Here is a 20,419-nt window from a genome sequence, read left to right on the forward strand (position 1 = left end):
GGGGATGAGGCTATGATTACAAGAACTCCAAATTACTATTATAATATTTATTATAGCCTCATTTGCAGTGATTTCATTTGGCCTGCAGAAACAGTGTTATGGGCAGTTGTGACCACCATCAGTAAAAACTTAATGAGGATAAAATTGATCTCATCAATTTCCTGTCACCACAAAGTTTACAACACTCAAAACCTGCTGTTTATGTAACTTCCCTGTCCTAGTAAGGGCAGTCTCAGTGTCTGTTGTCCTTACAATCTTTGAAGAAAAACTGCTAAACTCTAATCACTAATGGGGGACAGCAATAGAGCAATACTGCGTAGGATTGTAGAAACACTTAACCCATACAGTGATGGTAATATCATGTGCTATGACAGAGACTACTGTTTCTTTCTTTCTACTTTATTATTCACTGGGAGCCTCACTTCTTCATTAAATGAATATACTGGGTTCTGAAACTCAGCATCACTATTACAAACAATGCTGCTATGAACATAGGTGAACAGATGTCCTTGTTGTATGAATGAGAATCTTTTGGGTATATTCATGGATCTTGAGGTAGACTGATTCCCATTTTCCTGAGGAATCTCCATACTGATTTCCAAAGTGGCTGTACCAGTTGGCACTCTCACCAGCAGTGGAGGAGTGTTCCCCTTTTTTCACATTCTCTCCAGCATAAACTGTTGTTGGTCTTTTTGATTTTAGCCATTCTGGTAGGTATAAGATGCTATCTCAGAGTTGTTTCGATTTGTATTTCTTTGGTGACTAAAGATCTGAGCAATTTGAGTGTCTTTCAACCATTTTAGAGTCCTCTATTGAGAATTCTCTATTTAGTTCTGTACCCCAATTTTAAATTGGAATATTTGGTGTTTTGGTGGCTAGATTCTTGAGTTCTTTGTATATTTTGGAAATTAGCCCACTGTCACATGTGAAGATCTTTTCCTATTCTGTGGACTGCTGTTTTGTCTTATTGACTGTTGATGGAGAAAATATGTTTTGCTTATACAATAAAGTATTGCTCCATGGAAAAAAACAATGAAATCATGAAACTTGCAGGCAAATAGATGGACCTAGAAGAAATCATCCTGAGTGAGGTAACCCAGTCACAGAAAGAAAAGCATGGTATGTACTCACTCATATATGGATATTAGATATAGAGCAAAGGATTACCTGCCTATAGTCTACACCCTCAGAGAAGCTAGAAAACAAGGAGGACCCTAAGAGAGAAGGAGAAAGAGACAAGAGTTCCTGAGCAAATTGGGAGCATGGGTGGCTGGTAGAGGGTGGAGGGTGGTAGGAAACAGAGAAGGGGAGAAGAGGAGGCAAGAGGAGGCCATGAGAGATCAGAAAGACTGATTTGGGGAAGAACAGAGGGGAGGAAGAAAAGAGATACCTTAATAGAGGGAGCCATTATAGGTTTAAAGAAAACATCTAGCACTACACAAATGTCCAGAGATCCACAAGAATGACCTCAACTAAGAACCTAAGCAATAGTGGGGAGCTACCTTAAATGCCCTTCCCCTATTAGGAGATTAATGGTTAACTTAAATGCCATCCTAGACCTTCATCCAGTAGCTGATGGAAGCAGAAGCTGACACCCACAGCTTAAACATTGTGCTGAACTCCTGGAATCCAGCTGTAGAGAGGGATAGCTCCAAGGAAACTGTTTTCCAGAAGAACAGTCATGAAGCATATTAAAAACTCATAGAGACTTTGTCAACATACACAAGACCTACACACATTCATGCAGTACAAACTCCTAGCATGGAGAAAAGGAAGTTGATACAAAGTACCACCTATAACGGAGAATCTTTCTACAGTTTATAGCTACTGGGAGAGATAAAAATCAGTTTTCACCAGTGAGTGATACTGGGTATATCCAATCACATTCTAGGGCAGGACCCATGCTCAGGAGTAGTTAGCCAATAGGAATTGGACTTGATGTTTGTATGCGTAATGTTATTTTGTTTGTCTGTTTACTTGCTCTGGCTTGAGTTTTCTTTTTGTTTAAGAGAGAGAAAAAACATGAAGTTGAGTTGGGGAGGATCTGGGACGACTTGTGGAAGGAGAAAGAATGTGATTAAAATATACAGCATGGAAAAACAGCACTTGAGGAAAATAATCAAATTTACAGACTTCCCCACTTTCTGTTCTACTGTGAGGATGTTTTTTTTTTCTGGTCTCTTCCTAAACATTTTGCCAATCTTAATAGAGTTTTTAATATAAGCCATTCTCAAAAGGAAATCCAAACAAAAGAACTCATATATTCAGGATCCTAGGAGGTATATGCCAGAAATGTCCTGTGTTTTGTTCTTTTCATCTTTCTAAATTTTGTATGTGCTGTGTGACCTTCAAATGTAAGCACTATATCTACTCTCCCAGTCATCTTGATCCCCTCAACTGCTCCCCTATTTTTCTTCTCCAAAACTCATGATTTCTTTATAATACTTTACTGTTATACTACCTAGTGATTTCCTGTCGTATTGCTTGTATGCACATGCATCCAGGGCTGTCTGAATGGTAGAGGGCAATGATATTGTCACCATTGCTTAGCTTGATAGCAATGAAGCTATAAGCACTGGGAAGATGCAGGAAACTGCCCAGAGTCAAGGAAAATGACCACACGGAGATAGCATTCAAAACTGACTTCAAGGATGCCTTTCACCAATTCACTTTCTATGTTAACATTAATGGACATCGTGATCTTATCTAGAATTTGTAAACAAAAGTTCTGAAATAATTTGCTTCCACTGGACCTTCTGCAAACGTTACAGGATTACAACTGCAATGACTGTTACAGGCACAGAGCCAAACTGTCTTGTGCTAACTTCAGCCTTCTCAGTGGCTATCTATTGTTTGGGCCTCTGTGTGAGATCACATACATGTGAACAACATATAAATCCTTCACCACATACAAAATGACACCTAGCTCCTATGAAGCAGAAGGTAAGAGTGAGACCAGAGCTCATATGAGGCCCATAGCAGATATTTCCACACTTTTCTTTTTAACCCACCCACCTAATGCCTCCACCAAAGCATTTGAGAGGTGCCCTGATTAGTGATTCCTTTGCTCTGTTTCTGTAAAACCTCATCCAACTGTTACTATGTTGGAAAATTTGGTTGATCTAATGTGAATCTGTGTTTCCAGGCTGTGCTCACTCATATGGGCTCCCCCCCTAAAAAATACCCACCTCTTATCTCCTTTGAGGTGAGAGCTGTGATTTTTGCATTAGCAACTTCTAGGGTCTTGGTATCTGTTCTTTTCTCCAGTCCTTCCCTGTGAAGATCACTTTCCATCCTGAGCCATCCTGCCTGCAGAAGTGAGTGCTCCTACTACGATTTTCAATAGTCACCTTTGACACTTGCCTCTGAAAGAAGGAAATAATGAGGAACTCTAAATGCCAAAAGGCCCTCCAGAACATACTTGAGGCAGCAATTTGAAATGAGTCAGAGGCCCTGCTATGTAAATATTTCATAGCTCTAAAGTAAGTTCTATGTAAATATTTCAAGGCTGTCTTTGCACAATATAATTGCATTTAAATTGGGAAATGTGTAAGTATGCATACCAGTACATCCATACACATCAGTCTTCTACTTCTAACGTAGTGTCTGCCAGCCACTCCCACTTACTGGAAGACGTAGGAAGCATTGTGTGAATCTTCACTGTGATTGGGACTGGGAAGTAGAAGGTTCTAAAATATTCCACTAGTACTCTGTCCGTAACTCTGCTATTGTGCCACTGCCAATAAAGCAAGAGACAGAAGCAGCAAGAAGAGAAAGGAAAATATAAGCCAAGGTGAAAATGAAAGACTCTGTGAAATATTTTCCACGGTTACAATGTGTTATGCTTAGTGGTGCAGAGCTGTCACCCCAGTACTCAGGAGACCGAGAGAAGAAAGTCTACAAGGTTTTAGACTAGCCTGGGCTACATAGCAAGATGGTGTGTCAAAATACAAGGCCTCCAGAGTGTCTAAACTATTCAATTATTTATTATTTAGTGACAAAAAGTAGAAACAAGGGACATTAAAGGTGAGCAGCAACAAGGACTGCTGGAGGGAGGATTTGGGAAAAGCATCTCACAATATACAACTCAGGCAGTGGGTTTTAACCACGTTCCTCACAATAATCGCATTGGTATTGGCTTCTCATTCTTTCCTGTACCAACTTTCCTCAGCCCAAAAGGTTGTGGAATACAGCTACTTTCAATTTTATTGTGTTCTTTTTATTGGTCAGTCCTTTGCCAAAATTACTTGTGATAGTCCTCTTCACTTATACCCTTCTTGTACTTAAAGAAAACAACGACAGGACTCCACCATTGCGGGTTGAGTCTTTTCTCATGTCTCATATATTATCTGAAGATGACAACAGAGGTGACCTTTACCAACATACCCTAAGGGGCAAATGAGCAAGTCACAAGCCACAGGGAAGCCACCATCTACACATCAGGCCTCGGGGCTCAGACATCTGTTCCTAAGATTCTAAGACCTACCTAGTAGGGAGATCATATACAGATCTTAAAATACCATCAGGTGATTCCGAAAATGGGGATACAACATCCTTTCTTTATTCCTGTCATTAAATGCAACCAAAGCATATCTGCCATTTGTAAGGCAAATATAAAAAGATATCAAAAAGTCTAAGGAAGGTAGACTAGCTTGGGATCTACCTTAGCTTGTTGTCAGTGAGACAGAATATCGAGAAAAACATACTTAAAGGGAAAAGATTCACTTTGTCTCACAGTGTCAAAAATTTCAGCAAAGCATCAGCAGGGACTGTCACAATGGATTCAAGTAAATACCTTGTAGCAGGAATTTGTGACCCACATAAAATTGGTGTTACGATCTGATCCTCATGATTTGGGTAGCAAGCTCCGCTGAATACTAAACCATCCCTGTTATTTTATTTTTTAATTAGTAACTGACACCAACTAAAAATAAGCTACAAAAAATTTGGTGTGCTATTACTTGCTATATCATTTAATTATTTCTGAAATTACTAATGATGTTCAAATTTATGAAAATTATGTTGTATTAGTGAATACTTTTCTGGATAAAGCTACTTTGAAAAGAATGAAATGTCTGAAAACGAGCACTTCTTGGAGAAAATTAGCAGATGTTTCTTGCTCTGGCTGCCTTGCGAAAATTTGTTTCCTAAACATGAAATGTGTTGGGAAACCTCTGACTTTGTGTAACTCCTCCTGATTTCAAGTCCTATTCTTCTGGTAGATTTCTAACATTTTGCTTTTGTTTTTTTTTTTCATATATTTTATCATTCAATGTTGAAGAAGGATTTCTTACTCAACAAAAGCTTATTTTTCATATTTAAAAGAATTGTGTACCTTTAACAATGTGAGAAAAATCAGAATGGTCTTAAGCAGTATTTGGAGTTGACATAAGGGCATGTGAGTCAGTTCAAAGGGCAACTCAATTATATGCATAGTTGTACTTGTAAAGCATAAACCCAATAGTAGTACATTCTGTAACTGCAGCCTCTAAGAGGCTGAGGCAGAACAATTAGGCTGCATATGGAGGCATTGTCTCCAGAAAACCTAACAAAAATCAAACACAGTCTATGAGATCTGTAAGGAATAATGCTCAAGAGCGCATGCCTGTAGAGAGAAGCCTTTTCCTTGTCAGATGCTTTGGTTTTTCCCCACCAGTTGCCTGGGCTCTGCCACGCTGTATTAATTATGAAGCTGTTGGCCTTGCTTGTTTCTTACTGGCTAGCTATGACTTAAGTATTTACTCCATAATTGTTAATCTAAGTATTTCTCTTACCGGAGAAAAGGGTCCAGACTTCTTACCCCTATGGCAGCTACATGATGACTCCTTGTGTTTCTCTTTCCCAGAATCCTGATCGACTCCTAGTCCCGCCTATCTTACTTCCCTATTGGCCAACAGTGATTTGTTCAACAACCAATAAGAGACAGATTTACAGAATGGCATCTCCCATCACATGCCAAAGTGACATGTTTCTCGGTGACGCTGAGAAAGAGGGTCTGAGAGAACCTGAAAGGTGAAGAAGACGGTAAATGACTTTCTCTGTGATTAATGAGACCAGAAATAAATTGATGTTTGGCACTGGAATTCTGTAGCCTGATTCCACTAACTCTGGCAAACAAGTAAGGTAACGACTCCAGTATGAATGATTCGGTTTTATGGTATAGCATTTAAGCTATTGTTGCTCACTGACTGTCTCCTTGACCCCACATTCTGCGTCTCGTTTCCCCATGTCAATCAACTGTGCTACTGGAATCTGAAAAGTCAGTCATTGTCTCTCCTTCCTTCTCCTTCAACTCGTTCTCCTACATCTCTCATTTTCCTCCCCTTCCCCATGCTTTTCCTACTTCTCCTCCTTCTACTCTTCCTCCCTTTGCTCTAATTCCTCATGTCAATCTTCTTCCCCAAGCTCCTCCTTCACCAGCTCCTTCTCATCATATTCCTAATTTGCCCCATGCTCCTCCTCTTCCGCACACTCCCCCCCTTCTCCTCCTTATGCTCATCTTCTTCCTCTGTTTTTCTCCTCCTCCTCCTTCCTCCTTACCCCTTTGAGGATATGCTCTCCTGGACATACCATGATGTTAGGTTGATGCATGAGGTGAGCAGAACCGTCACGTAGGCCATGCTCTGGTTTTAAATCCCCAATGTCACAGCATCTTCGGGGACCACATAAACCTTATCTGATAAGGAAAAGATGCTAGACTTGATCTAACCAGAAGACTGAATAGCAGTTGCCTTGGTTTGCAAAATGACTTATGAGACTCAGGATTTTTTTTCCATTTCTGTGGGCGACCAGAGGAGAAATATTTATCTTTTGTTTGTCGTGGATTCATTCTGAATACTTCTATTGAAATTTAATGTATAATGTCTCTTATTTTGAGATAATTGCAGATACAGAAAAAAGATACTATGAACTATTCTTGGATTCTCAAAAAAATACAATATAGAATGAAGAACAAAATATAAGCATCTATGCTCTACCTTCAGAACCTCCTTCCTGGTAATATACTCTGCCCATTATAGCCAAGTCCATTTTATCTTTCTATGCACAGTAAATTAAGAATTTAAAATGAAATCTTTTTGCTGTTTTATTTTTTGGAGAGAAGTGATCATTAAATATCTCAAGTCACAACCTATTTCAGGAAGTCAAGTCAGGAATTCAAGCAGGGCTGGAACTTAGAGTCCAGAACAGAGACAAAGGCCATGGGGAGCTGATGCTCACCGGTTTTTCTCCTCATTCCTTGTGCATTCTGATTTTTTAAAGGTATTTTCTACTTATTTATTTATTTTAAATATTAAGAAAGAAAATCACAGTATTAGCTGGGTGGTGGTGGCACAAGCCTTTAATTCCAGCACTTGGGAGGCAGAGGCAGGAAGATCTTTGTGGGTCCTAGGCCAGCCTGGTCTACATATCGAGTTTCAGGACAGGCTCCACAGCTACAGAGAACTCTGTCTCAGAAGACGAAAATAATTTTTAACTGTTAATATTTTAACTTTTAATTTTAAATATAAAAGAAAAACAAAACAATCTCATCATAATTGGACAAGGAAAACCCAAATGAGCAAAAGAGAACCAAAGGAAGACATAACAAATAGACTCTCACTCGTTTTCAGATTCAGGAGTCCCATAAAAGTACTATGAGCTGTTATACTCTCTCTCTCTCTCTCTCTCTCTCTCTCTCTCTCTCTCTCTCTCTCTCTCTCTCTCTCTCTCACACACACACACACACACACACACGCACGCACATGCACACACACACGAATGTGTATGTATGTATAGGTACAACCATGTAGGCCCTGTGTTTTCTGCTTCAGTCTCTGTGAGTTTATTTGAGCTTTGCATAATGAATTCAGAGTGTTTTGACACTCCTGGTGTTCTCTATCCCCTATAGCTCCCAAACTCCTTCAGGCTCCTCTTCCTCAGGGTTCTCTGAGCTCTGAAGGGAGGGATTTGATGGAGACATCTCATTTAGAGTTGTGTATTCTTCCAAAGTCTCTGTCTCTCTGCATAATGTCTGATTGTTGGTCTCTGTGTTTGTTCCCTCCTGTTGCAGGAAGAATCCTCTTTGATGATGACAGAACAAGGCACCAATCTATGGCTATAGTAGAATATCAAGAGCTGTAATTTTATTGTTATTTTTTTTGTTTCTTTGTTTAGACAAATAACATTTGGTCCTATCCTAGGTCTTTGTGCCACCTAGTCTCTGGTTCTTGTTCACCCTGGTTCCATTGGGTATGGGTTCCATCTTTTGGAGTGGGCATTCAGACATTGGTTGAAAGCTTGTGGTTACTTCACAACGTTTGCATCACCATTGCCCTAGTGTATTTTGCAGGAAAGACGCTTGTAGATCAAAGGTATTAAAGCCGTATTGGTGCTTACATTCCCTTTTGATAGCATGCAGAGTACCCTTCTTGTATCAAAGACACTAGAATGTGGGGGTAAACAGAACATTCCATGTAGGCACCATCTCAGTTTCTTCATGTTCAATGAGTTGTTTCTGGGGAGCAGCTTATGGTCTTGGCAACACCCTGGACTGTTCAGAATTTCCATAGAACCCCTTTGGCAAACAACACAATTGGGTGTGATCTAGTCCCCCAAAGGGAAGTTTCGTTTGGTGACAAGAGATAGCCAGTTTGTACTCCATTTCCTTCATAGTTTGGAGACTTCATTAGGAAGTTTCTACTAGGTTAGGTTTCCCTACTGCCCCTCATATTATTCTACATTTTTTCTGTCACTCCTGGCATTCCCCAACACACACAACCCAATCTTCCTTCTCTATCTGAGCCTCTCCAAACCCCTGTCCCATCCACCAATAAGATCTATTCAATTTATTCCATCCAGGGTAAAAATGTAAATATTTAATTTTTTAAACTAAAATCAGCTAATACTTTCTTTGAAGCATGTATCACAGGTCTTGTGTTAATATAAAAACTGAGTTTTTTCATAATTTGAAAGAATTTTCTCCTTTCTCAAAGTTATACAGACTAGATATTATTTTAAATATCATCATCCATCTGAATAAGTTTGAGGTTTATGCCAGATCCATCTTTAACTGCCCTTGGTTGTCAGCTGCACCAGGAGAATTTGTTGAAAGGCTGTTTTGAAGTACAATTTCAGGAGGCAGGTGTAGACGTTGTCCCATGTGGCCTTGCCTGAATCCTCCATTGAAGCAGATAAATCATTTTTGCTCCTCTATCCTCTGCTCTTCAGTATTGACAATGTGGCAGTCGGGACAATGTCCCCCATGCCACCGAGTAGTGCTACTGAGAATTCTGTCATCACTTAGTGAGGTCATCTCATTAGTGTCTGGAGGGAGGAAGAGAAATAAGTCCCAGTTCCTGAGGGGGCCTTTAGTGGTCCTTCTCCGGCATGTCTCTCAATGGCCATAAGTATCCTGCTCTCTATTCAGCTTTGTCTAAGAACATCCCAGTGGGTGTTCTGAGTGCCTCCTCACAGTCTGCTTGGGCTTGAAGTCCAGATTTGTCTCTCAAATGTGGGAGTGCTAAGAGGTGGGCTGTCATTTCTTCAGTGACATTTGGTTTCATGGAGCAAATACTTTAGAATTATTTTATTCTGCTAGTAGGCTGTCCCAGAACAAGTAGCCCATGCCTGCCTCTTCATGTTCATGGATCAGATATTGATTAAAACAAAAACAAAAACAAAGCCCAGTCATGTCAATGATCTATACCAAGGGTATTACTGAGCATAAAGGTCCTCAGGTCATCAGTGTTCAGTGTTTATAGGTGGTTGGATTATGAAGGCTTTGATTTCATTAGAAGGTTAGTCCACTGCTGACTCAACTCAATCAACCAAATGAGGGTTGAAGGCTAGCTCTTGATTTATGAATTTAAAAATATTGGCTATTTTCATCTCTCCACATCCTCATTCCAGAGAGAAAAATTTAAGTTTTAACCCTAAGTGGTTAAGTAATAATAGTAGAAATGATTATAAAGGTAAATTAAATGCTCGCTAAGAATCCATCAGGGAAACAAAAATATATTCTAACAGGAAATTTTGAGTCAATAAATAAAAAAAATGACAACATATTATGTTCAATAGAGACCATTTATAATTTTATAAAATCCAGCTTCAATATTCATTCTTAGGATGAACGCAGGCCAGAATCAATGATAAAAATCAGAGGAAACAGGAAGCTGTTCTGTGCAAAGGGCAGGCAGTTCCATGAGCACCAAACTGTGACATGCTAAGGCTTCTGACCTCTGGGATTTTTCTCCATCTGTATCTACTGCAAGTGTTGATTTTTAAGAGCAGACAGGATAAGAACCAGAATGCACCTGGGCAAAAGCTGGGTATGAAATTACCCAAATTCTGTAGCTTTTAAGGGGAAAGCTTGCAACGATAATACGGTGGAAACATCTCAAAAGCCAAGCAGTGTTTAACTGTCCACAGACCAGCAAGATCTGATAAATTTATGAGACAATAATTTCAAAATGCAGTGCATTTTATGTTGAATCAGAAAAGAGGAAGGAAGGAATGAAAACGGCGAGGCTTTGTTTTTTTGTATGTGTGTGTGTGTGTGTGTGTGTGTGCGTGTGTGTGTTTGTGTGTGGTGGGTAATAGTGAACAAGTATGCATATACACAATTGGATACAAAAGTAAGTAAAAATAAGTAAACAAAACTAGAAAAAAAAAGGTCAGAGTCAGGGTGGGGCCTTAACTTGATCTTGTTGGTTTCGAAAAGGGAAGGGTCTCATAAACCAATAAATGGAGACAGGCATTAAGTGCTGAGACCAATAAGAAGGTCCATTCACCCCAGAGCCTCAGAGAGAAACCCAGCCCTGCTGACAGCTTGTGAAAGGTCAAGGAGTTCCATGTCATATTTCTGACTTCAGAACTGGAAACTAATAAATTTATGTTGCTTTAAGGAACCAGAATTTTGGTCATATGTTAAAACAGCCACAGAGCATGAACACAATGTCAGAGACAGCATCAATAATGGAGGCTTACAATTCTAGCACAAATGCCAGGGGTAGATATGTTGTTAACCTAAAACAGGGGAGTTTGGGCAGATAGACATTTCTTAGAGTAACAAAGGCACTAACAGAGGGAGAGATATAGTAAAGAGGACTATATAATAGAAAAGACAATTTTTAAAATATCTTTATATACAAAGCTATTGTGACTGATGCCTGAAATCTCATCACTAGTTAAGGCACATGGTCACCATGACTTTGGGGCCAGCCTGGACTGCACAGTGAGTCAAAAAGCTCTGTGTGTGATGGGTAGGGACTATTTGCAGACATATGTCTGTAATACACTTACTCTCTTTTATGAACAGAGCATTAAATACTTTTGAAAATGGTATGGGTAATCTAAAGCTAGTGACATATTTACATTGTCATTGTTTTATTATTTCTGCTCTAGAGAAGATTCACATTCTTTTTTTATGATCTGCATTTCTGTTTTTCATCTATCATCTATGTGTCTTCCAACTACTTATCATCTATTGTCCATTCAAGAGACTCCCTAAGAGGACGTAAGAAATAGTTATTCGTGAATAAATATGAGTGACCAGGGCCTGGGAACACAGGGTTCAAGTTTCCCCAAATAACATGCTCCCATGAGAAAAAAAGTTTCATATTTACAGAACTAAGAAGTAATCAGCAAGGCAATTTCTAATACATTGCACCGTTAGGAATGCCAGGCAGGCAGGCAGGCAGATTACAGCATCTCAGGACACTTTCTGCAGTAGATTTCAAAGCTATCTGATGGTGTGCTTAGATTTCTGCTGGAATAAGCTATTGGCCTCTTGAGGCAATGTGTCCCTAAAGGTTTTATCTGGTTATCACAAGGTCAGACACAGAGGTGGACATTGAGTGCCATATTTAAAGGAACTAAGACATCTCAAGATGATTCAGCTGTGTATCTGCAGCATTCTAAGCCTTCACAGTCATAAAGTTTTCATAAAACTGGAAACAGTCCTGCATGACTTTAATCCAGCACTTGGGTTGCAGAGACAGACATAGTCTTGTGGTTTAGAGGCCAACCTGGACTATATAGTGAAACACACACGCACACACACACACACACACACACACACACACACCAAACCAGAAGCAAACTGTGTTCTTATCAGTTAACTAAGCTCATAGAATCCTTAATATGGCTGATTTTTGTTCTGTTTTTCTGGGAACTTTGGTTCAATATCAAGGAATATAAAATAGCTACAAATGCAGATAAGAACCTGACTTAAAAAACACTTGCAATGAAGAAATCCCCATTTAATTATTGTGTGCATTAAGGCAAGTACACCAAAAATAATTACATATTATATACACTGAAATTTCATGTCCTCCTACAATAAAGAGGAAGAGACAGCTTCTTTAAGAGGCAGGGGAAGGGAGAGCTCTGGGAACACACAGCTTCAGAACACAGACCCAGGGCAATTAAGGACAGGAGGGGTCAAGTCTTGGTAAGACTGTAGAGTCTTCGCCATTTGACAGTGACCAGATCATTTTCTGTCACTAAGTCAGAGGAGTTGCTGCTCACAGTAAAGATAAAGATAAATCAAATTATATAATTTATGATTCAGTCATAGAATTCAAATAACAATACAGCATGAAGTATGTGTTTATATTGGCTCTTGCTCATTTAAGCAACTAAATAATTTACAGATGTAATTACCAAGTAGGGAAAGGAGAAAAGTTCAAAGAAACAAAAATTGAGTGTCTTTTTAATGCAATAACAAAACAGCTCAGCATTTGCCTTCATGGCTGGGTGGGTGTGAATACCTTAATAGGCTAAGACACTCATGCATTCTGGCCCAGCCAAGCCTCTCTGTTAAAAGCCTCTCAAGTGGTATCCCTTGCTGCTAGAGATGGAGCCAAAATTGTTCTTTTAGCTGTGACCTTTGGAAAAGAAAACCTTTGTGTTGATGGCAATGGGGGAAATAAAGGATTATTCTAATTCCCTCTTATTAAAATCACAATGCTGCCATTCCCAGGGAAGGAGAAAGTGAAGAGGACACTCTGTTTCTGATGTTTTCTTGTTTGTATGCGAGAACCTAATTCTATTTGGTGAATAATAATGGGTGCAATTAACCAATTTGGGTACTGAGTACTGGTCTCATAAACTGAGCTGCAAATAGCTCTGGGAATTCAGTATCTGAAAAACAATTTCAGAAAGAAAAATGCCCTTGTAAGACAGCATTTGGTTGCCTAACATGTTAAAAATTCTGCTTGAAAATCAAACTAATTTGAATGCATTTGGTTGTCATTGATATAGCACTTGCTTTCTTTAATAAAAAATGCTGTTTTTTAACAATAAATGTGCATTTATTGAAGACTGCTGGTTGATTTCACAGTTAACTCAGTTTACCACACATTGTTCTGTCCATTGAAATTCAAAATAAAATTCTGTTTGCTTTTCATATCTTACGGAAATTACATTGCTTAAGGAAAGTAATTTCCGCATCAAAAATAAGCTATGGAACACACCATGAAATATGAATTTGCATCTATTAACTTTCTACAAATACAGTGTCACAGTTTATAATCAGTCTTGAGAGGCAGGAGTCAAACACAGACTTAAATCCTGCCTAGTGTGTTCTTAAGATTCCAAATGCATACAGAGTCCAAGATTAGGACGGAACCATCATATAGGAGAGGAAGTCTCTTGCTATCTTGTCTGAGGAATACAGGCTGGTTGGCTGGTATATTTACAAAGTTCTGCATAAATGGAACAAAATGTCAAAATAAAAATGTAATATATAGCTCTCTGGCAGCATGCTATTTCTTCTGATAGACATAAAGAGCACAGCTGAAGGTATTCAAAATTTGTTACAGAGATTTTCTTTTAATTGGTCAAACATAGGGTACCATACCTTTTTGCTTTCTATTGTATGAAATATCATGAACACACTATGACAAGTGTCATGAATCCGAACAGAGGAGAAGGCCATGTACACACTCCCACAGGCAGCTAGAACATGGAACACGGTGGGCAGCATCAGTCAGCTCTGCTCTTACCCAGTTTTAGAAAAGGATTTATTTCCTCATTCAATCTTAAAGTCAAAGATTTAAGCTTGAGACCAAAGACACGGAGGAAGGGAATACCCTCCCCCTGTTTGTCCCCCCATCTGGAGATATTATGTTAGAGAAGTGACCAAGAAGGATTATAAACCTAATAATGTTATAATATGTTGTGTTCCATTCTTTGGAATATTGGAGGGTATATGACAAAATCAGTTCGCTTTAGCTGACCTCAATGGTCATTAATTCTATTGATAAAAATGGGTAAGAGAGAGAGATGCAAGAATGGTGTGCTTTAGGCTCACTCAGTACAGCTAGTTGATGAAAGGTGACTTAAAGGGAAGTCAGACGCCGGGCGGTGGTGGCGCACGCCTTTAATCCCAGCACTCAGGAGGCAGAGGCAGGCGGATCTCTGTGAGTTCGAGGCCAGCCTGGTCTACAAAGTGAGTTCCAGGACAGCCTCCAAAGCTACAGAGAAACCCTGTCTCGAAAAACCAAAAAAAAAAAAAAAGGAAGGGGGGGAGTCAGACAATGGATGAGCGACTTAAGACACGACAGGCCTCTATTTGGAGGGAAAACCTACATCATTAGGACTTCTCTGTAAGAATACAGCTCACCATCTGGGATAGTTATAGGGCAGAAGCAGGTCAGGACAGAAAGCAGGTAAGGGTTGGCAGCTTTTCTTATATGGTCCACAGTTGGCCATTGCCAGGGTAATCATCAAGTAGTCAGTAGGAGAATGATAGGTGCTACATAAACAACTTGTTGCCAGTCATTACTGAGATCTCTAAGATGAGGCAGTCAAGAATCTAGGGAAACAAGTTATTATAGTTCAAGAAACTAATTTACCATAGTTACTGGACTCTCTTATTAAACAAAGGATGGGGCTTTACAAAATTGTGTGGTCCTGGCTAACATTTGATGCTTTTTCTTGTTTGGTTTCTAGTGCTATGATAAACACCATGACCAAGAACAACTTGGTGAGGAAAAAGTTTATTTTATCTTACACCCTACAGTCTATTATGAAGGGAAATTGAGGCAGAGACTTGAGGCCAGAACTGAAGCCGAGGGCTTGAAGGAATGTCGCTCACTGGCTGCTTTTCCATGGCTGGCCCAGCCTGTTTTCTTATATATATATATATATATATATATATATATATATATATATATATATATATATGTATATTATTTTTTATTTTATTTTAAAATTTAAATTAGAAACAAGGTTGCTTCACATGTCAATTCCAGGTCCCTCTCCCTTTCCCTCCCCTCCTCCCATGCCCTCCCACCAACCCCCCAGTATCCCAACCTTTTTTCTTATATAGCCCAGGACCACTTGATCAGGGGTGGTTTCACCCACAGTGGGTGGTGCCTTTCTATATCAATCACCACTGAGGAAAATGCCCCATAATCGAATCGTGCCTTACAGCCCAGTTTGGTGGAGACAGTTTTTCCATTGAAGTTTTGCACCTCACAATGACCCGAGTCTGTGTCAAGCTGACCAAAACTAACCAGCACAATGCTCAATGCAAAAAAAAATCTATATATGCATGGAAAGTTAAAGGACTGACATTGTATTTTTTTAAGTAATAAACTATTTGCATCTGGTCAAATGCTTCCACTAGTTCAGGTGCCTTACAAGTTTTTTTGTAATTGGGAAAAATGGAAGACAGAGTGTTTTTAATGTTCTTCCTTCCAATATCATTGGCAGTTTCTTGAATTTAGACACTTGGAAATTAAAACATGGGAAACCAATAAAAATAATAAGTATAACCAGAATCCATGAACTTCAACCTGGATTTTAAAGAAAAGATGGCATGATAATTTGCAAATTGAACTGTATTCTTAAAAAAATTACAGGTACCTTGTACAGGTATCATGGCTTCCAGTTTTGTGATTCTATGGGATTCATCAGTATGCAAAAGAGTAGGTCTGTCTCTGTCTATATCTGCTTCTTGTGGCTTTTCTTGGGCTCTTTCCTTCCATTTTTTTTACTATTCTGATTTGCTTATTTTTGTTTTATCTTATTATACCATATTTTGTTTTATTATTTTTAATTTATTATTATCCCTTAGAATCTTGTTTGTTTTCTAAGGACAGTAAAAGTGTAGATCCAGATTGGTGGAAAAGTAGGGAGGAACTGGAAGGAGATAGGGAGGGGAATGTGTAATCGGGACTTCTATATTAAAAAATCAATTCTCCATTAATAAATAAAAAGAAAAAAGAGACAGTTTCCACGATTTATTCAAAATAGGTTAAAAAGAGACAAAATCCCCAGAAGTAGTTAACTTACCTTGTAGAGCACTTATATAAAATCAGAAAAAATGTAATGTTAAAGCATTCTGAGTATAATTATAATACACTTAATAAAATGTCATAAAAACACACCACTGCAGGCTCAAATGTTTATTTACGTATTTCATACATTAAGTACATGTACATGTACACTCACACACAAATATATCAGCGCATTTTTATTTAACAATTTGAGTCTAAAGGAAACTGAATTCCTCAAACATTTTTGGGCATATAAAATTGGTGTGAACTCTGAGGGAGAATTATGTGAGTCAATAATACAATTTTAATGGGTTATACTTCGAGTCACTTTTCCTATAAACACCTGAAGAGTTATGTAGCAGATTCACTATTGTATTGCTTATGATAACAGAAGATTAAAATAACCCCAGAGTCTTTCAGCTAAAGAATGCTGACTATTCTGTAGTATAGCAAATTAATAGAATTATGCATCCAGTGATTTAAAAATACCCATATCCAAACGTTCTACCACTTTCTAAATGAATTGTTAAGTTCACATATGAAGTAGTGGCTTTAGTCATGCTCGTGTTCCTGTACTTTGTTCTCAGTATGGCCTCCTCTCCCTGCTCTCCCTGAGCCTCCAGATTCATGCCTACTGGCTTCTTTCCCCCAGACAACCATGTTTGCTGATTTCATGTCACGTGTGTTCTGTCATCCTCTCTTTCTGCCCCCACCTGAAGATGTCTTCTTCTACTCAGAGTCCCCCTGTTGTTGATGAAATGTGTAGTGTGCACACTGTGTCGTTCTTTGTGAAAAATGCCATTTCGGCATTTAAGAATATACAGAATGTGTCTGAGTCTCAGATCACTAATACCCCTTGCTTCTTGAGCCCTATGTGTTAGACAAAGCAGGTAAAGCGCTTGCAGCACATCTTGGTTTCTGTGTTTCTGATGGTTTGGCATTAGGATCTTATAGCCTATGGAAGGACTGTGTGTTCTCAGGTGAGTTCATTCATAGATATAGTAATGAGCACTGCCAACCTACCTGTTCAGAGCCACAGTCCAACCTACTGCTTTGCTAGGCTCTTGCAATAAGAGCCACTACTAATCAAAAAAGGTTGGGTGTCAAACAAGCATGTAGATCCTCTTGAAATTAGTCAACGTGGCCTGCCCTGTGGCTTTACACCATACCTTCTGCCCAAGAGGACACAGCACAGGTGCTTACATATTCTATATTTTCTCCATGTGAGAGTCTGGGTCTCAAAGGTCCCGAGAAGCCTGTGTGTAGAATGAAGGCTTGCTCCCATTTAAAGGGAGGACACTAGTGGGATGTGTTAGGTCACTGGGAAGAGCCTCAAAGGGATTATTGGAGTAGGGAGGAGTCCAGATTCTTTCTTATCCCATTTTTTTTCTAGCCATGCAGTAACTAGCTTTGTTCTTTTGGACAATCTGCCCCATCATTGCCCCATCATTGCTGTCTTGATAAGGATCCCAAAGCAACAAAAACAATGATGAAGCCCCCACTGGAGGAAGGGAGAGCTGTCCAGACATGATGAACTGCACCCATAACTAACAATAAAATCTCCATTTCAAACAGGGTGGAGGCAAACCCTTGTTATCACATGTCTGACATCATTGAAAAACCTCCATTGCAAGTATCATCTCTTTAAAATAAATTCTGTATAAAACAACAAGCTGAATGTCATATGACTTCAGCGATCTCTGAAACACGAGTAGTACCGGTCCAAGTTTGCTTTTGTTACAGTGATAAACGCTCAAAGCCACTTGGAGAGAAAGGAAGAGTTTGTGTTGTAGGTGGCAACCCATCATCACGAGAAGTCAGGGCAGATGCACAGGCAACAACTTGGAAGCAGGAACTGAAACAAAGAGGACTGCTGCTTACTAACTGCACCCTCTGTTCTGCTCAGCTACCTGTTTTGTACTGCCCATGCTCTCCGACCCAGGTATGAAACCACCCATAGGGAGCCTTCCCACATCTCTCGGTGGGCAAGGAAATGCCCCAAAGATATGCCCACAGTTCAGTCTGGTAGAAAGAAAAGGAGAAAGGTAAAAAGAAACACTTGACTCCTTATGATAAATATAATAAGATATTTAATGTGTAAAGCTACATAATAAAAGTAAAGGGAACAGCAGGTTCCATCAAGGAAAGGTTATGCTCATAAGGAAAGGTTACATATCATAAGAGGGAACCCACTTTTTCAAATGTATTAATAATTCAATGGAGTGATTATCAAAATCTCCACTCAACTACCTTAATAATTTATAAGAAAATTAAAAGGCCCAAAGCAGCCAAGCCAGACAAAGTGATTCCATGAGGGTATATGGATGTTGCTCAGTGGACAAAACATTGTGTTACGCGTGTAAGAGCAAAAATCCAAATCTCTAGCAACCATACAAAAGCCAACTGGGCATAGAGGCTGCCTAGAATCCTGTTGCTTGTAAGGTGAGGCAGAGGAGCCCAGGACAAGTTGTTAGTTAGACCAGCTGAATTGGCACATTCCGGGTGACTGAGATACCCTGCCTAGGTAAATACTGCAGAGAATGATCAAATAAGGCACTAGACTGACATCAACTCTTGGCTTTCATATGCACATCACCTGAACACACGTGTGGACATGCTTACTCATATACAGGGGAAATGACTCATTGATCAACACAGATCATTAAAATGGTATCAGAAGAACAGAATAACTAAATGATGACACTCAAGAGGGAGCTTAGTGTAGGGAGAGATCTTAGGCACCTGTACTGCTGACCACTGCGGGCTTGGGTGTGGTCACAGGTACGTAGTAGGGACAGGGCATAAGAGCTTGGGGAAAGGAGGCGCATGCTCTCTTGTGGTGTGATCATGGTTGGAGATCAGAGTGTGCTGACCCTGGTTCTCGGCTTCACATATAAGTGACTTCTCCCTCTCAAATAAAGACAGTACTACCCCCTTTCCATGGCTTGTTTCTCATCTACAGGTTAGGAAAAGACCTCTTGTATAAGAGAGTGTATATGTAGTGCTATTCAAATCAGCAGGAGATACACACTCCAGGCATGGGTGTTTATTAATCAAGAGTGTGAATGAAAAGTGCATCTTCAACCTATGTCATTCATAGCAAAATTCTGGCTAGTGTGGAAGCCAAGATGCACATGTAACATTTAATCATTTAGAAAAATAGTTTTGGAAAACTTGGTAACAATGTAGTGGTTCCACCCGTGATGGTAAAATAAAATAAAGTAAATTTCTGTCTTACTAGACCTGCTCTTCACTGTCTTCCTAGAATAAATTCTATTTGAGATATTAGGACTAGAACGAGTACGAAGACCCTAGGCGACATACTCGATCTGTTGAAAAGAGTCTTTTCACTTCCTACTGTAACCTCTTCCCAGGAGAGCAGAAAGTAGGACAAACACTCACAGGTGAGTAACTGAGGAGCAGAAAGAAGATTTATCCATTACAGTATCTGAACCCAGCATAATGTTATGGACCTCCTGTGAACACAGCTTTCTGTTTCTATACAAATGTGATCATGGCTTGTCCCAGCACAAATATGTCATAAAGTGAGTCAAAATGATCCAACTTTCTCTTAGAGCCCACCTCACACTGAAATACATAAAAATGCCAGCCACACACACATTTATGTTATATAGAAAAATATTATACTGTGTTCATTTGGGAATCATAATGTTATACTGGAAAACTTTAAAACTGGTATCATTTTGCTACTGAAAGACTTATCTTGTATATTTCTGATAAAATATGAATACTAAACAATTTCACATTTATATTAGAACTAGCATAATATGCTTCACGAGAGCATACATGATGAGCAGTTTAAAGAGAAATCTTCACAATGCGTTTGCTTAGCTTATTATAATAAATATGAGTCTCAGACTGGTCCCGGACCCAATAGAATTATAAATTGTCTTCCTTGTGTTGGCATTTCTCTTCCTTTTAATATGAAATGCAGTCAAATTCACCACAAACAATTCGAACCAGAGAATAAGAATTCTCGTGCTGCAGACTGCATGACACAACCCACAAGAATGCTGTATTGGTTTCTTCTGCAGACAGAACAGACAGTTTTCAGCGGGAGACAGAGTCATTCATAATATCCTTCAACCAGCAGTGGTATAAAAGTGTTTTCTCACCAAAAACATTAAAGCAGG

General features: G+C 39.2%; 1 long non-coding RNA gene across 3 annotated transcripts in view; it reads left to right on the plus strand.

The window, feature by feature from the left end:
- LOC106022177 overlaps positions 1-20,419 on the plus strand; it is a 139,567-nt gene that overhangs the window by 13,259 nt on the left and 105,889 nt on the right. For all 3 annotated transcript variants that reach the window (XR_005871955.1, XR_005871956.1, XR_001197208.2), the window contains exon 2: positions 5,846-6,123. This is a non-coding gene — a long non-coding RNA (uncharacterized LOC106022177). The remainder of the gene's footprint in view (positions 1-5,845; positions 6,124-20,419) is intronic.

Source organism: Mesocricetus auratus, unplaced genomic scaffold (genome assembly GCF_017639785.1).
Source record: "Mesocricetus auratus isolate SY011 unplaced genomic scaffold, BCM_Maur_2.0 Super-Scaffold_100030, whole genome shotgun sequence".
NCBI lineage: Eukaryota > Metazoa > Chordata > Mammalia > Rodentia > Cricetidae > Mesocricetus > Mesocricetus auratus.